At 39.8% G+C, this 22,462-nt stretch overlaps 1 protein-coding gene and 1 pseudogene across 1 annotated transcript in view; one reads left to right on the top strand and one right to left on the bottom strand.

Annotated features, from left to right (window-relative positions):
* Nucleotides 1-22,462, bottom strand: part of CRYL1 (crystallin lambda 1) — a 146,253-nt gene that overhangs the window by 84,942 nt on the left and 38,849 nt on the right. The window lies entirely within an intron of this gene.
* On the top strand, nucleotides 10,586-11,029 carry LOC112669558 (60S ribosomal protein L30-like; annotated as a pseudogene).

Here is a 22,462-nt window from a genome sequence, read left to right as displayed (position 1 = left end):
CCTAAAGTGTTTTATAAAACTGAAACTTGCGTGATTAGTTCTGAGTATGATCAAAGTATAGTAGGATAATTACTAGGCCAACAGAAAAATGAGTATCAGAACATTAGGCATGCTTTTCTGGCATGTCCAATAGGATACAAGGCTTTCTACTATTAGCCTGCAGCCCCTCCTCATCCTACCACATGCACTCAATCACAGTAGTTGATAGCACTCTGATTTCTCGACTCCATGTTCAAAGTTTTCAGACTGCAGCCCTAATCATTATTCTTTCATCTGTTTATCTGACAAGCTTTGTTTAGGGATATAATATTTTATTTTGTAGAGACAAAGCCTAAAGACCATGTATTGTTCTTCCAAGTGGCCAAAAGTCCTCACCTGTCTCACTCACAGCTGTGTCCTCAGCCCCTTGCGCAACACCTAACCCAGAACTCAGGCAGTAAATATTTATTAAAGAAAAGCACATTAGAAAGCTGGGACAGGTCCTGGGCTCATCTAAGTCCAAACCCTCCATTATACAAATGAGCAAACCAAGGATACAGAGGAGTTTAAAGTGCTTTGCTCACTGCTTCGTCCTTACTATTTTCTGACTTACCACCACATATTCAGCCCTAATAATATTCTTATCCTTAAAGTTTACAGACCTATGAAATAAATCAATATAATTATATACCAATTAACTTTACAGGTTTATTTCCTTACAGTTAGTTTATTTTAAAAGAGGATATCATTCATGCATCTATGATCAATTGATTTTCAACAAGACCTTCAATGCAGAAAAAATAGTCTCCTTAACAATGCTGGGAAAACTGGATATCCAATTGTAAAAAATCCAAGTTAAACCCTTACCTCACAGATTATATAAAAGTTAACTCAAAATGCATCAAAGTTCTAAACATAAGAGCTAAAAATAAAAACACTTAGAAGAAAACACAGGAGAAAATCTTCATAACCTTGGATTTGGCTGTGGATTCTTAGAGCACTCAAGGTACAATCAGCAAAAGAAAAAATATACAAATTGCACTTCTTCAAAATGAAAAACTTTATGCAACAAAAAGCTGTCAAGAAAATGAAAAGACAACCTACAAAATAAGAGAGAATAAAGTCATATACGTATGAAGAGCATCTAATATCCAAAATACATAAGAAACTCTTACAACTCTATAACAAGAAAGATAAACAGCTAAAGTTTTTAATGAGCAAAGATTCTGAAGAGACACTTCTCCAAAGACATACAAATGGCCAACAAGCACATGAGAAAATGTTCAATATCACCAATCATTAGGGAAATGCAAATCAAAACTACAAAGAGCAGAGAATCCAGAAGTGGACCCTGAACTTTATGGGCAACTAATATTCGATAAAGGAGGAAAGACTATCCATTGGAAGAAAGACAGTCTCTTCAATAAATGGTGCTGGGAAAATTGGACATCCACATGCAGAAGAATGAAACTAGACCACTCTCTTTCACCATACACAAAGATAAACTCAAAATGGATGAAAGATCTAAATGTGAGACAAGATTCCATCAAAATCCTAGAGAAGAACACAGGCAACACCCTTTTTGAACTCGGCCATAGTAACTTCTTGCAAGATACATCCACAAAGGCAAAAGAGACAAAAGCAAAAATGAACTATTGGGACTTCATCAAGATAAGAAGCTTCTGCACAGCAAAGGATACAGTCAACAAAACTCAAAGACAACCTACAGAATGGGAGAAGATATTTGCAAATGACACATCAGATAAAGGGCTAGTTTCCAAGATCTATAAAGAACTTATTAAACTCAACAGCAAAGAAACAAACAATCCAATCATGAAATGGGCAAAAGACATGAACAGAAATCTCACAGAGGAAGACATAGACATGGCCAACATGCATATGAGAAAATGCTCTGCATCACTTGCCATCAGGGAAATACAAATCAAAACTACAATGAGATACCACCTCACACCAGTGAGAATGGGGAAAATTAACAAAGCAGGAAACAACAAATGTTGGAGAGGATGCGGAGAAAAGGGAACCCTCTTACACTGTTGGTGGGAATGTGAACTGGTGCAGCCACTCTGGAAAACTGTGTGGAGGTTCCTCAAACAGTTAAAAATATACCTGCCCTACGACCCAGCAATTGCACTGTTGGGGATTTACCCCAAAGATACAAATGCAATGAAACGCCGGGACACCTGCACCCCGATGTTTCTAGCAGCAATGGCCACTATAGCCAAACTGTGGAAGGAGCCTCGGTGTCCAACGAAAGATGAATGGATAAAGAAGATGTGGTTTATGTATACAATGGAATATTACTCAGCTATTAGAAATGACAAATACCCACCATTTGCTTCAACGTGGATGGAACTGGAGGGTATTATGCTGAGTGAAGTAAGTCAGTCGGAGAAGGACAAACATTATATGTTCTCATTCATTTGGGGAATATAAATAATAGTGAAAGGGAAAATAAGGGAAGGGAGAAGAAATGTGTGGGAAATATCAGAAAGGGAGACAGAACGTAAAGACTGCTAACTCTGGGAAACGAACTAGGGGTGGTAGAAGGGGAGGAGGGCGGGGGGTGGGAGTGAATGGGTGACGGGCACTGGGTATTATTCTGTATGTTAGTAAATTGAACACCAATAAAAAAAAAAAAAAAAAAAAAAAAAAAAAAAAACTACAAAGAGCTACCACTTCCTACCCACCAGGATGGCTATAATCTTTTTTTAAATTGAAAATAACAAGTGTTGGCAAAGATGTGGAGAAATTGAAATCCTCATACATTGCTGATGGGAATGTAAAATGGTGCAGCTGCTGTGAAAAACTGTTGTCAGTTCTTTAAAAAGTTAAACAGAACTGTCATATGAGCCAGCAATTCCACTCCCAAGTATATCCAAAGAACTGAATACAGTAGGATTCAAACAAATACTACATGAATGTTCATAGTAGCACTATTCACAGTAGCCAAAAGGCTATTGTGTCCATCAACCAATACATGGATAAACAAAATGTAGTATATACACAGAATGGAATATTTTACAGCCATAAAAAAAAGAAATACTAAATCACGCTACAACTTGGATGAACATCAAAAAACATTGTCAAAAAGTAAGAAGCCAGACACAACCATCACATATTACTTAATTATGTTTATACGAAATATTTACAGTTAGTAAATCCACAGAATCAGAAAGCAGATTTGTGGTGGCCAGGGTTTGGGAAAAAGGAGAGAATGAGGAGTGACAGCTGAGGAATATGGGGTCTCCTTTAGGAGTAATGAAATGCTTTGGAACTAGATAGAAGTGATTGTTACACAACATGATGAATGTGCTAAATGCCATTGAATTGTACATTTTATTTTTTTTAAGATTTTATTTATTTATTCATGAGAGACACAGAGAGAGAGAGAGAGGCAGAGACACAGGCAGAGGGAGAAGCAAGCTCCATGCATGGAGCCCGATGTGGGACTTGATGCCAGGACTCCAAGATCATGCCATGGGCCAAAGGCAGGTGCTAAACCACTGAGCGACCCAGGGATCCCCCTGAATTGTACATTTTAAATGGTTAGTTTTATGTTAGGTGAATTTTATCTCAATTTTTAAAAATATTTATAAATGAATAAATGTAAGTACATGTTTAGAAAAGAAGGGGGAGTATCTATGCCAGTAGTGTTTTAGTAGATATTTAGTTAATAAGATTAACAGGCCAGATTATTAGGTTCAACTCTGTTCTAAACACTTGCAATTCATTATCTCTTTCAATCTCATTTAATATGGCTTTCATCAAGATCAAACCCCTAAACACACCTCTCAGGCCCTGTAAGTCAGGTCCTGATGTTCTTCCAGTTCTCTTACTTCCTTCTCCCTCTTTCCACTCTAAGCATATAAGACTTCTCATGCAGTCACCCAACAGAGGTCCTGTGCACATGTTTTTCTCCTTATCCTACCCACCCACCATAGTCCTTTTGCCTAGTTTCACAGTTTCACTTCCTTCTCAGCTCAGGCCAAAGTCTCTTTCCCTGACTATTACCCAGAGGATCAGGCCATCCCACTGAACACCATCATAGCACTTTACTTTTGTTGTGATTATAGAGTTAATAATTATACAGTTGTATAGTGATTTAAGATCTATAGTGAACATATTTTTGCCTATCCATTATACAGTTTCTCCATCTTCTAATTTAGTCTCTGTAGTTTAGGTGGGGCACACCCTGTTTCCAGAGATGGGCATCAGACTTATCCTGGCCAACCAAAGTTTTCCATCCCCTGGGCTACAGGGATGGGAGCACAAGACAAATTAGAGTACACAGTCAATCTCAGGACTCTTATGTGGATGTTAGAAGGAAAAGCTCTCCCTAATGGGCTTAATGAGCCAAGAAAATAAAGATTTGGAGTTGCCAATGGCATTTGGCCACCTCATGGTGAGAACCTGCCTGAAAGAAAAGCAGAGCTACAAAATGGAAAGAGATTCCAAGTAAACCAGTACTAGAATCCAGGTACAGCTGAAGGCAGACCTAAATCTGTAATTTTTAGTTACATAAGCCAAAAAACAAACAACAGCAAACAAACAAGAAAACCTACTTTTTTCCTAATCCATTTTGAACTGAATTTTCTGTCACTTGCAACCTAAAGTATCCTGATCAACACAGAATCCCCCACTAGACTTCATGAGGCCAGGTATTTGAATAGTGCCCTAAATAGTGCCAGACATATTATAGGTTCTCAAGGTCTTATCTAGTGAATAGCAGAATAATTCTCACAAGTCACAATGCAGTAGGAATTATCATCTACATTTTGCAGGGGGTAAAACTGAAGGACAGAGAAGTTAGTTCTTTGCCAAAGGTCACTATTTAGTGGTAGAGCTCAGATCTGAATTTCAGAGCTCAGACTTTTCAGTAACCAAGCTATAATAAAATTGGTGGATTAGGGAGGGAGTGGAGGGTCATGACAGAGTGGAAAGAATGGTGGAGAAAGCATTTCCAACATATTGGAGCAGGGGTCAGCAAACTATGACCCCTGGGTCAAATTCAGTCCATGACATATTTTTGCATGACACATAAGCTAAGATGGGTTTTACATTTTTGAAGAACCATAAAATATGCAACAGAGACTGTACCCAGCCCTCAAAGCCTAAAATATTCATTACTTGGCCTTTTATATAAAGAATTTGCTGACCCTTGCATTATAGTAAGCTTAATAAAGCTACTAAGCACAGAAATTTTCGGAGGCCAGCAAAATACTGAGTATATATACATATATATATTTATACTTCTCCCTACCTTTTTTTCTGAGTCTTCAAACTATAATTTCAATGTGTTGGGTTGTTTTTATTTCCTATGCATAGCATTCAACCGTGAAAACATATGATTTAGCTACTAATTGAATGGTGTATTCACAAATGACTTCCCAAGCTACAGAAAATACATTGTTTGGTAGCTCAGCATGTAAGGACATGGGAATAAAATGGTCATGATATATTGTTAAGTACAAAAATCAAGTTGTAAAACACTATATTATAATGGTTTCCTATTATTAAAATTAAGTCTATAATATAGGATTACAAGTATTCTTGGAGGATAAAAAACTCCAAACTCACAATGTTCATCCCTAGGAATTACAAGATGAAGGAAAAAGAAATTTTACTTTCTACTTATATGCATCTTTATGATTCTAATTGTTTTCCAACAAGCACAAATTACTTTTGAAATTTTTAGGACAACAATAAAATGTTTGAGTAAAGGCTTTTCCTATTTTAAATACAAATATTATGTTTCAGTGTACAAAAAAGGATAATAAAGAAGCTATGGGATTCTACTTCTGCCTAGGATGTAAAAGAGAAAAATGTTGCTTCCATCCTAAAAAAAAGAAAAAGCCAGGTAAATTACCGAATCATAACTTTTCTTGAACTTTTCTAGCTGAGACTACCTGTTGATCAAATACCCTGAAATCCAAGGAAAAACCCTTCGCAGAAGAGACCAGAGGTTAAGTTACCTGTGGCAGAGCATGGGAGGAAGTCTCAGCAGGCACTATATAAGCAGGTAAGAAGTCAGCTCAAATGTTTAACAAATTGCTGAAAGCCAAGTGTGAGCTAGCATTAAGGTATAAAAACCACTAGGAGACAGAGACACAAAGCAGAGTTGATTCCTACTCACAGGCTCTTCTCTGTGATCCTATGCCAGGTGCTCCCAAGAAAGACTGGGAATAGGCAGAAGAGCAGAGATAACCTTCCTCATTGGTGCAGTTGTGGAAAGGAGAAGCTGCAGGAAAAGCTACAAAGCCCACAAGCCCTGATTCCCTAATAGAACAAAAGTCTTAAGCCACTAAGTGAAAGGTAGTATATTCTAAAGACCCATTGAAATTGGGGGGGGGGGGAGGCAATTGGTAGAAAGAAAAAACTCTCTACCCCGAAGGAGGAATAAATAAGTACCCTAGGTCAAGGATCCTATACCGATGCCATTAGAACAGTGGTCCACATCCAGGGCTTAATAATGTCAAGAGACATCTCTGGTTATCAGAATTGGAGGGAAGATGCTACTTTACCTGTGGGTAAAGGCCAGAAATGCTGCTAAATATCCTACAATATACAGGACAGCCCCCACAACAAAGAATTATCCAGCCCAAAACGTCAATAGCACTGTGGTTGAGAAATTCTGCTGAGGGAGGAGCAGAAAACTCTCCTGTGTAACACTTGCCAAACATACAAGATAGAATTTGGCTGCCATAGGGAGGAGTGGTGGGATCACTGAGAAAGCTTTACCACAGAGGTCAAGGTACAAAGCCTGCCTAAGACTGAAGTTGAACTAACACATGACAGTAGCCTACCTCTGTGGGAGGGGCAAGAGGATGATGAGAAATCCTCTCTATGGAGCAGGGGCAGAAGGAAGACTAAAAGCTGAGAGTAGAGCAAACTACTGCAAAACACTCTCTGGCAACCCAACCTCCCCAAAGAGCAAGATAATGCTTAGAAGAATGTGAAGCTGCTGCACTGAAGGTAACGGTGTAAATACTAAAATACAACTGCAACTAAATTCTCCACTAGATTGACTCAACTCCCCATACCAACAATTTAGCAGAAAAAAGGCGTGTCCATTTCCAGGCATAAATACTGCTTTATCTCAATTTCTCATTCACTTTCTTTTTTAAGATTTATTTATTTATTTTGAGAGACAGACAGTGTGAGTGAGGGGAAGGGCAGAGACAGAAGGAGACAAAGAATCTCAAGCAGGCTCCCCGCAGAGCATGGAGCCTGATGCAGGGCTCAATCTCATGACCCGGAGATCATGACCTGAGCAGACATCAGAGTCAGATGTTTAACTGACTAAGCCACCCAGGTACCCCTCAATTTCTCATATTCTATACACATTGACAACATTCAGTGAAAAATTAGGAGAAACACAAAAAGTCAAGAAAAACTACCTTTCATCAAGAGACAAAGCAATTAACAGAATTATACTCAAAGATAACCCATATGTTAGAACTATCAGACAGGAAACTTAAAGTAACTATGATTCAGTATGTTAAATGCTCTATTGACAAAGTGAACAAATGAGGACTTGTAGGAGAGACCTGGAAAGTATAAAAAAGAAACTAACAGAAATGCAAGAAATAAAAATGACAATGACAAAAGTAAAACTGGCTCTGACAGTGTGGGAGCCAGGCTCTAAGATAGCCCCCAGTGATCCCTGTTTCCTGGTATGGATGCCCTTCTACAGTTCCCACCCGTAATGAACAGGCCTGACCTGTGTACCTATAGGACGCTGTAAAAATGACCATATGTGGCTTTTGAGATTTAGGTCATAAAAGTTATTGCAGCTTTTACCATGTAATCTCAGAGATCACTCGTCTGGGGAAGCCAAATGCCACAACCCAAGGACATTCAAGCATACCTATAGAGAAGTCTTCAGGGGGAGGAACCACAGTTTCCTATCAATTAATTTGGCAGCCATTCAGGATGGAATGATCCATCTTGCAAATGAACCCTCCAGCCTTCCCAAGTCTTAGATGATACCAACCCTGGCCAAGGTCTTAACTGAAATATCAGGAGAAACTCCAAGCAAGAATCACTCAGCCAAAGCACTCCCAAGATAATATAGATTTATGGTTGTTTTAAGCTACTCAGTTTTCGAGTAATTTGTACAATATATAACTAATACAGACAGTCTCATTAGAAGACTCTATTCAATGAAATGAAATATAGTTCAGTAAAAATTACCCAAACTAAAACACAAAGAGAAAATAAGCTGGGGGGGGGGGGACAGAACAGAGCATCTAAAAGTTGTAGAACAATATGAAATACTCTAATATACACATAATTGGAACCCCAAAAGAAGAATGATGCACAAAAAAAATTGAAGAGAAAAATGACCAAGATATTCCTAAAATGAACATAAAATCACATATCCAAGAAGCTCAGAACACCAAGTAGGAGAGATAACACACACACACACACACACACACACACACAGTCCTAGACACATCATATTCAAACTGCTAAAAACCAAATATGTGAAAAATATTGATATGAGGCAGAGAAAAAAGACACATTACATACAGAAAAATAAAGATAAGAGTAAAACAGACTTCTGGTCAGGAACTTTGCAAGCCAGAACACTATGGAGTGACATATTTAAAGAACTAAAGAAAAAAGCATCAACACAAAATACTATCAAGAAAAAAATCATTTTAGGGCAGCCCGGGTGGCTCAGTGGTTCAGCGGCACCTTCAGCCCAGGGCATGATACTGGAGACCCAGGATTGAGTCCCATGTTGGGCTCTCTGCATGGAGCCTGCTTCTCCCTCTGCCTGTGTCTCTGCCTGTGTCTCTGCCTCTCTCTTTCTCTCTCTCTCTCTCTCTCTGTGTGTGTGTGTGTGTGTGTCTCTCATGAATTAATAAATAAAATCTTTAAAAAAAAAAAAGAAAAAAATCATTTTAAAAATTGAGAAAAAATAAAGGCTTTCTCTGATAAAAGCTGAGAGAATTATTTACCAGCAGACTTGGAACCTTAAGGGAAGTCTTTCGAACAAAGGGTACATGATTCCAGGAGAAATCTGCATTTATAGACACAAAAAAAGGAATTATGCTGCAATAGTGAAAATGCAGATAAATACAAGTTTTAATTTAATTGTTCTAAATGTTAGTTGTATGTATAAAGAAAAAGCAGTGGCACTATAGTTGGTGTCTTGGCATGTGCAAAGAAGAATCTATGACACTAGCACAAAAGATGGAAGGAATTGGAGTATACTGTTGAAAGGTCCTTACACAATCCATGAAAGTAAACTATGGCTAATTTTAAAATATCATCAATCCTATGATAATCACCGAAATGTATTTTTGAGAGTTGTAAATAATGGGCCAATGATGGAAATAAACTGGAATAATAAAAAATATTCAATCTAAAAGGCAGCTAAGCAAAGGGTTGGGGAGAAGAATAAAGAACAAGTGGAGGGGATCCCTGGGTGGCACAGTGGTTTGGTGCCTGCCTTTGGCCCAGGGCGCAATCCTGGAGACCCGGGATCGAATCCCACATCGGGCTCCCGGTGCATGGAGCCTGCTTCTCCCTCTGCCTGTGTCTCTGCCTCTCTCTCTCTCTCTCTGTGACTATCATAAATAAATAAAAATTAAAAAAAAAAAAGAACAAGTGGAATACATAGAGGGGAAGGGGAAGAACGTGGCAGGGGAGGAGGACCCTAGGCTCACCTCATCCACAATTACAACTAGATAACAACAAAATCATCCTAAACACCCCAGAAATCAACCTGAAGACTGGTAGAACAAATTCCACAACTAAAGGTAGAGAAGAGGGCAAATCAAAGAAGGTCATAAGTGTGGAAATGGGGTTTAGGGGAGAAATGGATCACAGATGCTGCAGAAGAGGGAGCCTTGGTCTCAGAGAAGAAGGGTGAGAGAGAGACAGACAAGCACATAGCAGAACACACAAGGAGAACATTTCCCCATAGTCACTGGCTTAGAAAGCAAGAGGGGCTGAATTTCATCAGTTCTTCACAGGAGAGGTTTAAAGCCTAAGTTCTAAGGGGCTCCAGGAGAGTCTGGAGGCAATGAGGCTGCTCCTGGAAACAACCTAGGGACCTAAAACATGGAAACAGTGATCTGAAGAGCACCTGGGGCATACAGTGGGGAGATTATTTGCTCTTCTCGGAGCATGCTCCTGAGGGGCAGCATTCACAGAGACACTTCTCTCCAAACAAAGGAGCTGGCCAGTGCCACTTCCCTACCCCACCCCTCAGCATAAACACAAAGCCATCTGCAGGAAGCAAGCAGCATGGACACTGGCTGCCTAACTTGCTTATACCAAAGCCCCACCCCTCTGTACACTGGTGGGACTGCCCTTCTCAGTCACGCATGCCGCAGTCCCAGCACAGTGGGCCCCTTCCCCAGAAGCACAAATCCGTGCCCATACCATATATCCTGACCAGAGAGTTTTGTAGGGCCTTACCACAGTGGAGGTGGTGACAGTTCTCACTTCACAAGCAGACCAGGACACATATTCAGGCCAGAGACCAAACACTGCCCACAACAGGCAAGGAGACCCCGGGCAGATGACTACCTGAGGGATATAGCAGTCAGAATACAATGGCAGGGGACGGCTGCTGTTGGTTGGGGCTGTCCCGCATCCAAGGCAGGAAGATGGTGGCCGCAAAGAAGACGAAAAAGTCGCTGGAGTCGATCAACTCTAGGCTCCAACTGGTTATGAAAAGTGGAAAGTATGTGCTGGGGTACAAGCAGACCCTGAAAATGATCAGACACAGCAAAGCGAAACTGGTCATTTTGGCCAACAACCGCCTGCTTTGAGGAAATCTGAAATAGAATACTATGCCATGTTGGCCAAAACTGGTGTCCATCACTACAGTGGCAATAATACTGAATTGGGCACAGCATGTGGGAAATACAACAGAGTATGCACACTGGCTATCATTGATCCAGGTGATTCTGATATCATTAGAAGCAAGCCAGAACAGACTGGTGAAAAGTAAATCATGCAAAATTTGTCTTTAATAAAACTGGCCAGAGCTTGTTTAAAAAAAAAAAAAAGAAGAAGAAGAAGAAGAAGAATACAATGGCAGGGTGCACACAGCCACACTGTGGACGCTTGCTGAAGTGCCAGGTCCTGGGCACTACATGAACTCTTTGCATAAAAGGCCATTACTTTCAGGAGTGGGAGACATAACTGGCTTTTCAACATACAGAAGCAGGCAGAGAATTAGACAGAATGAGAAGAGAGAGGAATTTATCCCAAATGAAAAAATAAGAGAAGGCCACAGCCAAGAATCTAAGCAAAACAGATATAAATAACATGTCTCATGGAGAATTTAAAGCACTGATCATAAGGATACTCACTGGACTTGAGAAAAAAAAAGACAATAGTGAGACCTTTTTACAGAGATAGAAGAGTTAAGAAATAATATAAGATAAATAATAAAAGTTAAGATAATTCAGAGATGAAGACTGCAATAAATGAGATTAGAAATATGCTTGATGCAATAAATAGCAGACTGGAAGAAGCAGAGGAATGAATTAATGCCCTATAAAACAAAGTAATGGGGAGGAGGGGCAAGATGGCGGAAGAGTAGGGTCCCCAAATCACCTGTCTCGACCAAATTACCTAGAAAACCTTCCAATCATCCTGAAAATCTATGAATTCGGCCTGAGAATTAAAGAGAGAACACCTGGAATGCAACAGTGAGAAGAGTTCGCGCTTCTATCAAGGTAGGAAGACGGGAAAAAAGAAATAAAGACACAAAAGGCCCCCAAGGGGGAGGGGCCCGAGAGGAGCCGGGCTGAGGCCGGGGCGAGTGTCCCCAGGACAGGAGAGCCCCGTCCCGGAGACGCAGGAGCTGCACCGACCTTCCCGGGCGGAAAGGGGCTCGCAGGGAGCTGGAGCAGGACCCAGGAGGGCGGGGATGCCCTCGGGCTCCCTGGGACAGTAACAGACACCTGCGCCCCGGGGGAGTGCGCCGAGCTCCCTAAGGGCTGCAGCGCGCACGGCGGGACCGGAGCAGCTGGAGGGGCTCGGGGGCGGCTCCGCGGAGGGGGCTGCGTGGCCCCGGGAGCAGCTCGGAGGGGCTCGGGCAGAGGAAGAGGCTCCGTGCGGAGGGGGCTGCGCGGTTCCAGGAGCAGCTCGGGGTGCTCGGGCGGCGGCTCCGCGGAGGGGGCTGCGCGGCCCGGGAGCGCGAATCCACCAGCGCAGGCTCCGAAGCACAGGGCGCCGGGACACAGCCCAGGATCCGGCGTCCACCCGGACAGGCAGAGGCCGGGAGGGCCCAGGACCTCAAGGACGCTCCTGCCCCAGCTGAGCAGATCAGCGGCCCCGCCCCGGAGCCTCCAGGCCCTGCAGACCGAGAGCTCCGGAGTTCCTGCGGGGGCTGAATCCAGGTTTCCAGAGCTGCCCCGCCACTGGGGCTGTTCCTCCTGCGGCCTCACGGGGTAAACAACCCCCACTGAGCCCTGCACCAGGCAGGGGCACAGCAGCTCCCCCAACTGCTAACACCTGAAAATCAGCACAACAGGCCCCTCCCCCAGAAGACCAGCTAGACTGACTGACAACTTCCAGAGGAAGCCAAGGGACTTAAAGTACACAGAATCAGAAGATACTCCCCCGTGGTTCTTTTTTTTGTTTTGTTTTTGTTTTTGTTTTTGTTTTTGTTCTGTTTTGTTTTGTTTTGCTTTTTGATTTGTTTCCTTCCCCCACCCCCCTTTTTTTCTCCTTTCTTTTTCTTTCTCTTCTTCCCTTTTTTTTCTTTTTCGTTTTTTTTCTTCCTTTTTTTTCTCTTTCTCTTTTCTTTCCTTCTTTCTCTCCTCTCTTTTTCTCCTTTTCCCAATACAACTTGCTTTTGGCCACTCTGCACTGAGGAAAATGACTAGAAGGAAAACCTCACCTCAAAAGAATCAGAAACAGTCCTCTCTCCCACAGAGTTACAAAATCTGGATTACAATTCAATGTCAGAAAGCCAATTCAGAAGCACTATTATACAGCTACTGGTGGCTCTAGAAAAAAGCATAAAGGACTCAAGAGACTTCATGACTGCAGAATTTAGAGCTAATCAGGCAGAAATTAAAAATCAATTGAATGAGATGCAATCCAAACTAGAAGTCCTAACGACGAGGGTTAACGAGGTGGAAGAACGAGTGAGTGACATAGAAGACAAGTTGATAGCAAAGAGGGAAACTGAGGAAAAAAGAGACAAACAATTAAAAGACCATGAAGATAGATTAAGGGAAATAAACGACAGCCTGAGGAAGAAAAACCTACATTTAATTGGTGTTCCCGAGGGTGCCGAAAGGGACAGAGGGCCAGAATATGTATTTGAACAAATTCTAGCTGAAAACTTTCCTAATCTGGGAAGGAAAACAGGCATTCAGATCCAGGAAATAGAGATCCCCCCCTAAAATCAATAAAAACCGTTCAACACCTCGACATTTAATAGTGAAGCTTGCAAATTCCAAAGATAAGGAGAAGATCCTTAAAGCAGCAAGAGACAAGAAATCCCTGACTTTTATGGGGAGGAGTATTAGGGTAACAGCAGACCTCTCCACAGAGACCTGGCAGGCCAGAAAGGGCTGGCAGGATATATTCAGGGTCCTAAATGAGAAGAACATGCAACCAAGAATACTTTATCCAGCAAGGCTCTCATTCAAAATGGAAGGAGAGATAAAGAGCTTCCAAGACAGGCAGCAACTAAAAGAATATGTGACCTCCAAACCAGCTCTGCAAGAAATTTTAAGGGGGACTCTTAAAATTCCCCTTTAAGAAGTTCAGTGGAACAGTCCACAAAAACAAGGACTGAATAGATATCATGATGACACTAAACTCATATCTCTCAATAGTAACTCTGAACGTGAACGGGCTTAATGACCCCATCAAAAGGCGCAGGGTTTCAGACTGGATAAAAAAGCAGGACCCATCTATTTGCTGTCTACAAGAGACTCATTTTAGACAGAAGGACACCTACAGCCTGAAAATAAAAGGTTGGAGAACCATTTACCATTCGAATGGTCCTCAAAAGAAAGCAGGGGTAGCCATCCTTATATCAGATAAACTAAAATTTACCCCAAAGACTGTAGTGAGAGATGAAGAGGGACACTATATCATACTTAAAGGATCTATTCAACAAGAGGACTTAACAATCCTCAATATATATGCCCCAAATGTGGGAGCTGCCAAATATATAAATCAATTATTAACCAAAGTGAAGAAATACTTAGATAATAATACACTTATACTTGGTGACTTCACTCTAGCTCTTTCTATACTCGATAGGTCTTCTAAGCACAACATCTCCAAAGAAACGAGAGCTTTAAATGATACACTGGACCAGATGGATTTCACAGATATCTACAGAACTTTACATCCAAACTCAACTGAATACACATTCTTCTCAAGTGCACATGGAACTTTCTCCAGAATAGACCACATATTGGGTCACAAATCGGGTCTGAACCGATACCAAAAGATTGGGATTGTCCCCTGCATATTCTCAGACCATAATGCCTTGAAATTAGAACTAAATCACAACAAGAAGTTTGGAAGGACCTCAAACACGTGGAGGTTAAGGACCATCCTGCTAAAAGATGAAAGGGTCAACCAGGAAATTAAGGAAGAATTAAAAAGATTCATGGAAACTAATGAGAATGAAGATACAACTGTTCAAAATCTTTGGGATGCAGCAAAAGCAGTCCTAAGGGGGAAATACATCGCAATACAAGCATCCATTCAAAAACTGGAAAGAAGGGGATCCCTGGGTGGCACAGTGGTTTGGCGCCTGCCTTTGGCCCAGGGCACGATCCTGGAGACCCGGGATTGAGTCCCGCGTCAGGCTCCCGGCATGGAGCCTGCTTCTTCCTCTGCCTGTGTCTCTGCCTCTCTCTCTCTCTCTCTCTCTGTGACTATCATAAATAAATAAAAAATTAAAAAAAAAACAAAAAAAAACAAAAACAAAAACTGGAAAGAACTCAAATACAAAAGCTAACCTTACACATTAAGGAGCTAGAGAAAAAACAGCAAATAGATCCTACACCCAAGAGAAGAAGGGAGTTAATAAAGATTCGAGCAGAACTCAACGAAATCGAGACCAGAAGAACTGTGGAACAGATCAACAGAACCAGGAGTTGGTTCTTTGAAAGAATTAATAAGATAGATAAACCATTAGCCAGCCTTATTAGAAAGAAGAGAGAGAAGACTCAAATTAATGAAATCATGAATGAGAAAGGAGAGATCACTACCAACACCAAGGAAATACAAACGATTTTAAAAACATATTATGAACAGCTATACGCCAATAAATTAGGCAATCTAGAAGAAATGGACGCATTCCTGGAAAGCCACAAACTACCAAAACTGGAACAGGAAGAAATAGAAAACCTTAACAGGCCAATAACCAGGGAGGTAATTGAAGCAGTCATCAAAAACCTCCCAAGACACAAGAGTCCAGGGCCAGATGGCTTCCCAGGGGAATTTTATCAAACGTTTAAAGAAGAAACCATACCTATTCTCCTAAAGCTGTTTGGAAAGATAGAAAGAGATGGAGTACTTCCAAATTCGTTCTATGAGGCCAGCATCACCTTAATTCCAAAACCAGACAAAGACCCCACCAAAAAGGAGAATTACAGACCAATATCCCTGATGAACATGGATGCAAAAATTCTCAACAAGATACTAGCCAATAGGATCCAACAGTACATTAAGAAAATTATTCACCATGACCAAGTAGGATTTATCCCTGGGACACAAGGCTGGTTCAACACCCGTAAAACAATCAATGTGATTCATCATATCAGCAAGAGAAAAACCAAGAACCATATGATCCTCTCATTAGATGCAGAGAAAGCATTTGACAAAATACAGCATCCATTCCTGATCAAAACTCTTCAGAGTGTAGGGATAGAGGGAACATTCCTCGACATCTTAAAAGCCATCTATGAAAAGCCCACAGCAAATATCATTCTCAATGGGGAAGCACTAGGAGCCTTTCCCCTAAAATCAGGAACAAGACAGGGATGTCCCCTCTCACCACTGCTATTCAACATAGTACTGGAAGTCCTAGCCTCAGCAATCAGACAACAAAAAGACATTAAAGGCATTCAAATTGGCAAAGAAGAAGTCAAACTCTCCCTCTTCGCCGATGACATGATACTCTACATAGAAAACCCAAAAGTCTCCACCCCAAGATTGCTAGAACTCATACAGCAATTCGGTAGCGTGGCAGGATACAAAATCAATGCCCAGAAATCAGTGGCATTTTTATACACTAACAATGAGACTGAAGAAAGAGAAATTAAGGAGTCAATCCCATTTACAATTGCACCCAAAAGCATAAGATACCTAGGAATAAACCTAACCAAAGATGTAAAGGATCTATACCCTCAAAACTATAGAACACTTCTGAAAGAAATTGAGGAAGACACAAAGAGATGGAAAAATATTCCATGCTCATGGATTGGCAGAATTAATATTGTGAAAATGTCAATGTTACCCAGGGCAATATACACGTTTAATGCAATCCCTATCAAAATACCATGGACTTTCTTCAGAGAGTTAGAACAAATTATTTTAAGATTTGTGTGGAATCAGAAAAGACCCCGAATAGCCAGGGGAATTTTGAAAAAGAAAACCATATCTGGGGGCATCACAATGCCAGATTTCAGGTTGTACTACAAAGCTGTGGTCATCAAGACAGTGTGGTACTGGCACAAAAACAGACACATAGATCAGTGGAACAGAATAGAGAACCCAGAAGTGGACCCTGAACTTTATGGTCAACTAATATTCGATAAAGGAGGAAAGACTATCCATTGGAAGAAAGACAGTCTCTTCAATAAATGGTGCTGGGAAAATTGGACATCCACATGCAGAAGAATGAAACTAGACCACTCTCTTTCACCATACACAAAGATAAACTCAAAATGGATGAAAGATCTAAATATGAGACAAGATTCCATCAAAATCCTAGAGAAGAACACAGGCAACACCCTTTTTGAACTCAGCCACAGTAACTTCTTGCAAGATACATCCACGAAGGCAAAAGAAACAAAAGCAAAAATGAACTATTGGGACTTCATCAAGATAAGAAGCTTTTGCACAGCAAAGGATACAGTCAACAAAACTCAAAGACAACCTACAGAATGGGAGAAGATATTTGCAAATGACATATCAGATAAAGGGCTAGTTTCCAAGATCTATAAAGAACTTATTAAACTCAACACCAAAAAAACAAACAATCCAATCATGAAATGGGCAAAAGACATGAAGAGAAATCTCACAGAGGAAGACATAGACATGGCCAACATGCATATGAGAAAATGCTCTGCATCACTTGCCATCAGGGAAATACAAATCAAAACCACAATGAGATACCACCTCACACCAGTGAGAATGGGGAAAATTAACAAGGCAGGAAACAACAAATGTTGGAGGGGATGCGGAGAAAAGGGAACCCTCTTACACTGTTGGTGGGAATGTGAACTGGTGCAGCCACTCTGGAAAACTGTGTGGAGGTTCCTCAAAGAATTAAAAATATACCTGCCCTACGACCCAGCAATTGCACTGTTGGGGATTTACCCCAAAGATACAAATGCAATGAAATGCCGGGACACCTGCACCCCGATGTTTATAGCAGCAATGGCTACGATAGCCAAACTGTGGAAGGAGCCTCGGTGTCCAACGAAAGATGAATGGATAAAGAAGATGTGGTTTATGTATACAATGGAATATTACTCAGCTATTAGAAATGACAAATACCCACCATTTGCTTCAACGTGGATGGAACTGGAGGGTATTATGCTGAGTGAAGTAAGTCAGTCGGAGAAGGACAAACATTATATGTTCTCATTCATTTGGGGAATATAAATAATAGTGAAAGGGAATATAGGGGAAGGGAGAAGAAATGTGTGGGAAATATCAGAAAGGGAGACAGAACGTAAAGACTGCTAACTCTGGGAAACGAACTAGGGGTGGTAGAAGGGGAGGAGGGCGGGGGGTGGGAGTGAATGGGTGACGGGCACTGGGGGTTATTCTGTATGTTAGTAAATTGAACACCAATAAAAAATAAAAAAAATTTAAAAAAAGTAATGGAAAGCAATGAAGTTGAACAAAAGAGAGACAGAATTATGCAAAATGAGAATAGACTAGGAAACTCAGTGACTCCATCAAATGTAGTAACATTTGTATTATAGGAATTCCAGAAGAAGAAGAAGAAGAGAGAGAAAAGGGAGCAGAAATCTTATATGAAGAAATAATAGCTGAAAACTTCCCTAATCTAGGGAAGGAAGCAGATATCCAGATGCAGGAGGGACAGAAAACTCCAATAAAATCAGCAAAAGCAGATCCACACCAAGACATTATAATTAAACTGGCAAAATATAGTGATAAGGAAACAAATCTTAAAAGGTATAAGACAAAATAAGATAGTTACTTGTAAGGGAAAACCCATAAGCAGATTTTTCAGGGACTCTCCAAGCCAGAAAGGACTAGCATGATATATTCAAAGTGCTGAATGAGAAAATCTGCAACCAAGAATACTCTATCCAACTAGGCTAAGATTCAAAATAGAAGGATAAATAGATTTCACAGATAAACACAAATTAAAGTATTCATGACCATTAAACCAGCCCTGCAAGAAATACTAAGGGGGACTCAGAGAGTGGAAAAGAGAGACCAAAAGTGATAGTATAAAGGTAGGAAACACGAAAGCAGTAAAAATGAATGTTTCTGTAAGAAACCAGTCAAGAAACTCACAAAATAAAAAGATGTAAAACATAACAACATATACCTAAAACATGAAGAGGACAAGAAGAATGGGTTCAAACTTAAACAACCATCAATTTAATATAGACTGCTATATGCAGAAGAGGTTATATAACTGCAGATTGAAAGTGAGCAGATGAAGAAATATTTATCGTGCAAAAGGATGTCAAAAGAAAACCTGAGTAGCATATTTATATCAGAAAACTAGACTTTAAAACAAAGTTTGTAACAAGAGATAAAGAAGGGCACTATATAATAATAAAGGGGACAAGAAGATAAAACACTTGCAAATATTTTTCACCCAACATGGGAGCACCCAAATACATAAATAGTTAATAACAAGCATAAAGGAACGAATATATAATAATAGTAGGGGACTGTAATGTCCCACATACATCAATGGACAGATCATCTAAACAGGAAATCAACAAGGAAACAATGGCTTTGAGTGAAACATTTAGATTTAACAGATATATTCAGAACATTCCATCCTAAAACATCAGAATACACATTCTTTTCAAGTGCACATGGAATATTCTCCAGAATAGATCACATATTGGGCCACAAAACAGGCCTCAACCAATTCAAAAAGACTGAAGCCATACTGTTCTAGAATGCTACTCTTAGCTTTAACTCTGTAATAACAAGATTGCTTTAATCAAGTTCTAATATCAGGAAGTAACAGATTTTTCCAATTTCGCTCAACTCTCCCCAAACTCACTCTCTACCATCCTCAAGGTCTCTTTGTTTTACGTACTCATGAAATTGGGGGAGGGGCGTGATTGATGGGAAAGCTCTCTGGAAAATTGGACTTGTGATCTTGTTTTGTTTTTGCACCTGTGACGTTAGGTTCTAATTTAAGCTGTCAGATTTAGACAAAGAGACCTTGGGAAAAAATAACCCCTGATCCTCCAAGGATAATGACATTTGTATTCCATCTGGTATTTAAAAATATTTTTTAAAAATTACCATTTTTACACTGTAGCCGAAAAATTTGGACCCTCAAGAAAAGTTTTCTGGCATTTTGATTATGTACTTGGTCATATACTTTAAGAAATGTTTTTTTTGGATTCCAGTCTAGTTTTAGGCTTGTGCTTTCTGATTCTTCGAATTGGGTTTCTGTCCAAAGTGATTTCCAAATGTTTGAACTATTCGGAGCACAAAATGTCCAAGGCATGTTCATCAGCTACTTGTTCTTTTGCCCCATTTGATTAGGGGAGACAATAGAAGATGCTGTTCGCAGAGAAGTAGAAGAGGAAAGTGGAGTCAAAGTTGGCGATGTTCAGTATGTCTCTTGTCAGCCATGGCCAATGCCCTTTTCTGACCACAACACTTTGAAACTAGAAGTCAACCACAAGAAAAACTCTGGAAAGACCACAAATACATGAAGGTTAAATAACATGCTACTAAACAATGAATGGGTCAACCAAGAAATAAAAGAAGTTAAAAAGGACATGGAAACAAATGAAAATGAAAACATGAGGATTCAAAACCTCTGGGATGCAGCAAAAGCAGTTCTAAGAAGTATATAGCAATAAAGGCCTACCTCAAGAAGCAAGAAAAATTTCAATCTAATCTTAGACCTAAAGGAGCTAGAAAAAGAACAACAAACAAAACCAAAACCCAACAGAAGGAAGGAAATAATACAGATCAGAGCAGACATAAATGATAACTATATCATTTATGATAAAATAATCTGTTCTATTAAAAAATCAATAGAACAGATCAATAAAACCAGGAGGTGGTTCTTTAAAAAAAAAAAAAAAAACACAATGAAACCAGCAAACCTCTAGCCAGGCTTATCAAAAAGAAAAAAGAAAGGACCCAAAAGAGACAGGAGAAATAACCAACATCACAGAAATATAAGCAACTATAAGAGATTATTACAAAAAACTGTATGTCAACAAATTGAACAACCTAGAAGAAATGGATAAATTCCTAGAAGAATATAAATTACCAAAACTCAAACAAGGAAAAATAGAAAATCTGAACAATCAGCAAAGAAATTGAGTCAGTAATCAAAAAAATCCCAATAAACAAAACTCCGGGGCCAGATGGCTTCAGAGGTAAACTCTAGCCAACATTTAAAGAACAGTTAATACCTATTGTTCTCAAACTATTCAAAAAATAGAAGAAAACTTCCAAATTCGTTCTGTGAAGCCAGCATTAATTACCCTGATACGAAAACCAGATAAAGACACCACTAAAAAAGAGAACTATAAGCCAATATCTCTGAAGAACATAGATGCAAAAACCCTCAACAAAATACCAGCAAACTGAATCCAACAATACATGAAAAAAATCATTCATGGGTTGCCTGGGTGGCTCAGTCGGATGAGCATCCAACTCTTGATCTCAGCTCAGGTCATGAGTTCAGGCCCTGCATTTGGCTCCATGTCTATTAAAAAAAAAAAAAAATCCTTCACCATAATCAAGTGGGATTTATTCCTGGGTTGCAACTGTGGCTCAATATTCACAAATCAACCAACGAAATAGGTCACATTAATAAGAGAAAGGACAAGAACCATATGATCATTTCAATAGATGCAGAAAAAGCATTTGACAAAGTATAACATCCATTCATGATAAAAAACCCTCAACAAAGCAGATTTAGAGGGAACATATCTCAATATAATAAAGGCCACATATCAAAACCCACAGCTAACAACGTCTTAAATGGGGAAAAACTGAGAGCCTTTCATCTATAGTCAAGACAGGGATGTCCACTCTCATCACTTTTATTCAACATAGTACTGAAAGTCCTAGCCATAGCAATCAGACAACAAAAAGAAATAAAAGGCATGCAAATCGGCAAGAAAGAAGTAAAACTTTCACTATTTGCAGATGATACTCTATATAGAAAACCCAAAAACTGTCAAAAAAAACTGTTAAAACTTGGGACATCTGGGTGGCTCAGTGCTTTAGCACCTGCCTTCAGCCCAGGGCATGATCATGGAATCCCAAGATCAAGTCCCACGTTAGGCTCCCTGCATAGAGCCTGCTTCTCCCTCTGCCTATGTTTCTGCCTCTCTCTCTCTCTCTCTCTTTCTATCTCTCATGAATAAATAAATACATTTTTTTAAAAAATTTTTTTAACTGTTAAGACTGATAAACGAATTCAGTAAAGGCACAGTATAGAAAATCAATGTACAGATATCTGCTGTGTTTCTATATGCCAATAATGAAACAGCAGAAAGAAAAATTAAGGAATCAGTCCCATTTCCAGCTGTACCAAAAATAATAAGATACACAGGAATGAACCTAACCAAAGAGGTGAAAGACCTGTACTCTGAAAACTATAAAACACTGATGAAAAAAATTGAAAACAACACAAAGAAATGGAAAGGCATTCCATGCTCATGGATGAGAAAAACAAACATTGTTAGAATTTCTATACTACCCAAAGCAATCTACACATTTAATGCAATCCCTATCAAAACACCAACAACATTTTTCACAGAACTAGAACAAATAATTCTACAATTTGTATAGAACTATGAGACCCCAAAAATCCAAAGCAATCTTGAAAAAGAAAAGCAAACTTAGAGGCATCCCAATTCCAGACTTCAAGTCATATTACAGAGCTGTCATAATCAAAACAGTATGGTACTGGCACAAAAGTAGACACAGATCAGTGGAACAGAATAGAAAATGAATCCACGATTATATAGCCAGTTAATCTTCAACAAAGCAGGAAAGAATATCCAACTGGAAAAAGACTCTC

This window comes from Canis lupus, chromosome 25, assembly GCF_003254725.2.
Source record: "Canis lupus dingo isolate Sandy chromosome 25, ASM325472v2, whole genome shotgun sequence".
Classification (NCBI taxonomy): domain Eukaryota; kingdom Metazoa; phylum Chordata; class Mammalia; order Carnivora; family Canidae; genus Canis; species Canis lupus.
The sequence above is the reverse complement of the archived record's forward strand: the minus strand, read 5'-3'. Positions and strand labels throughout refer to the sequence as shown.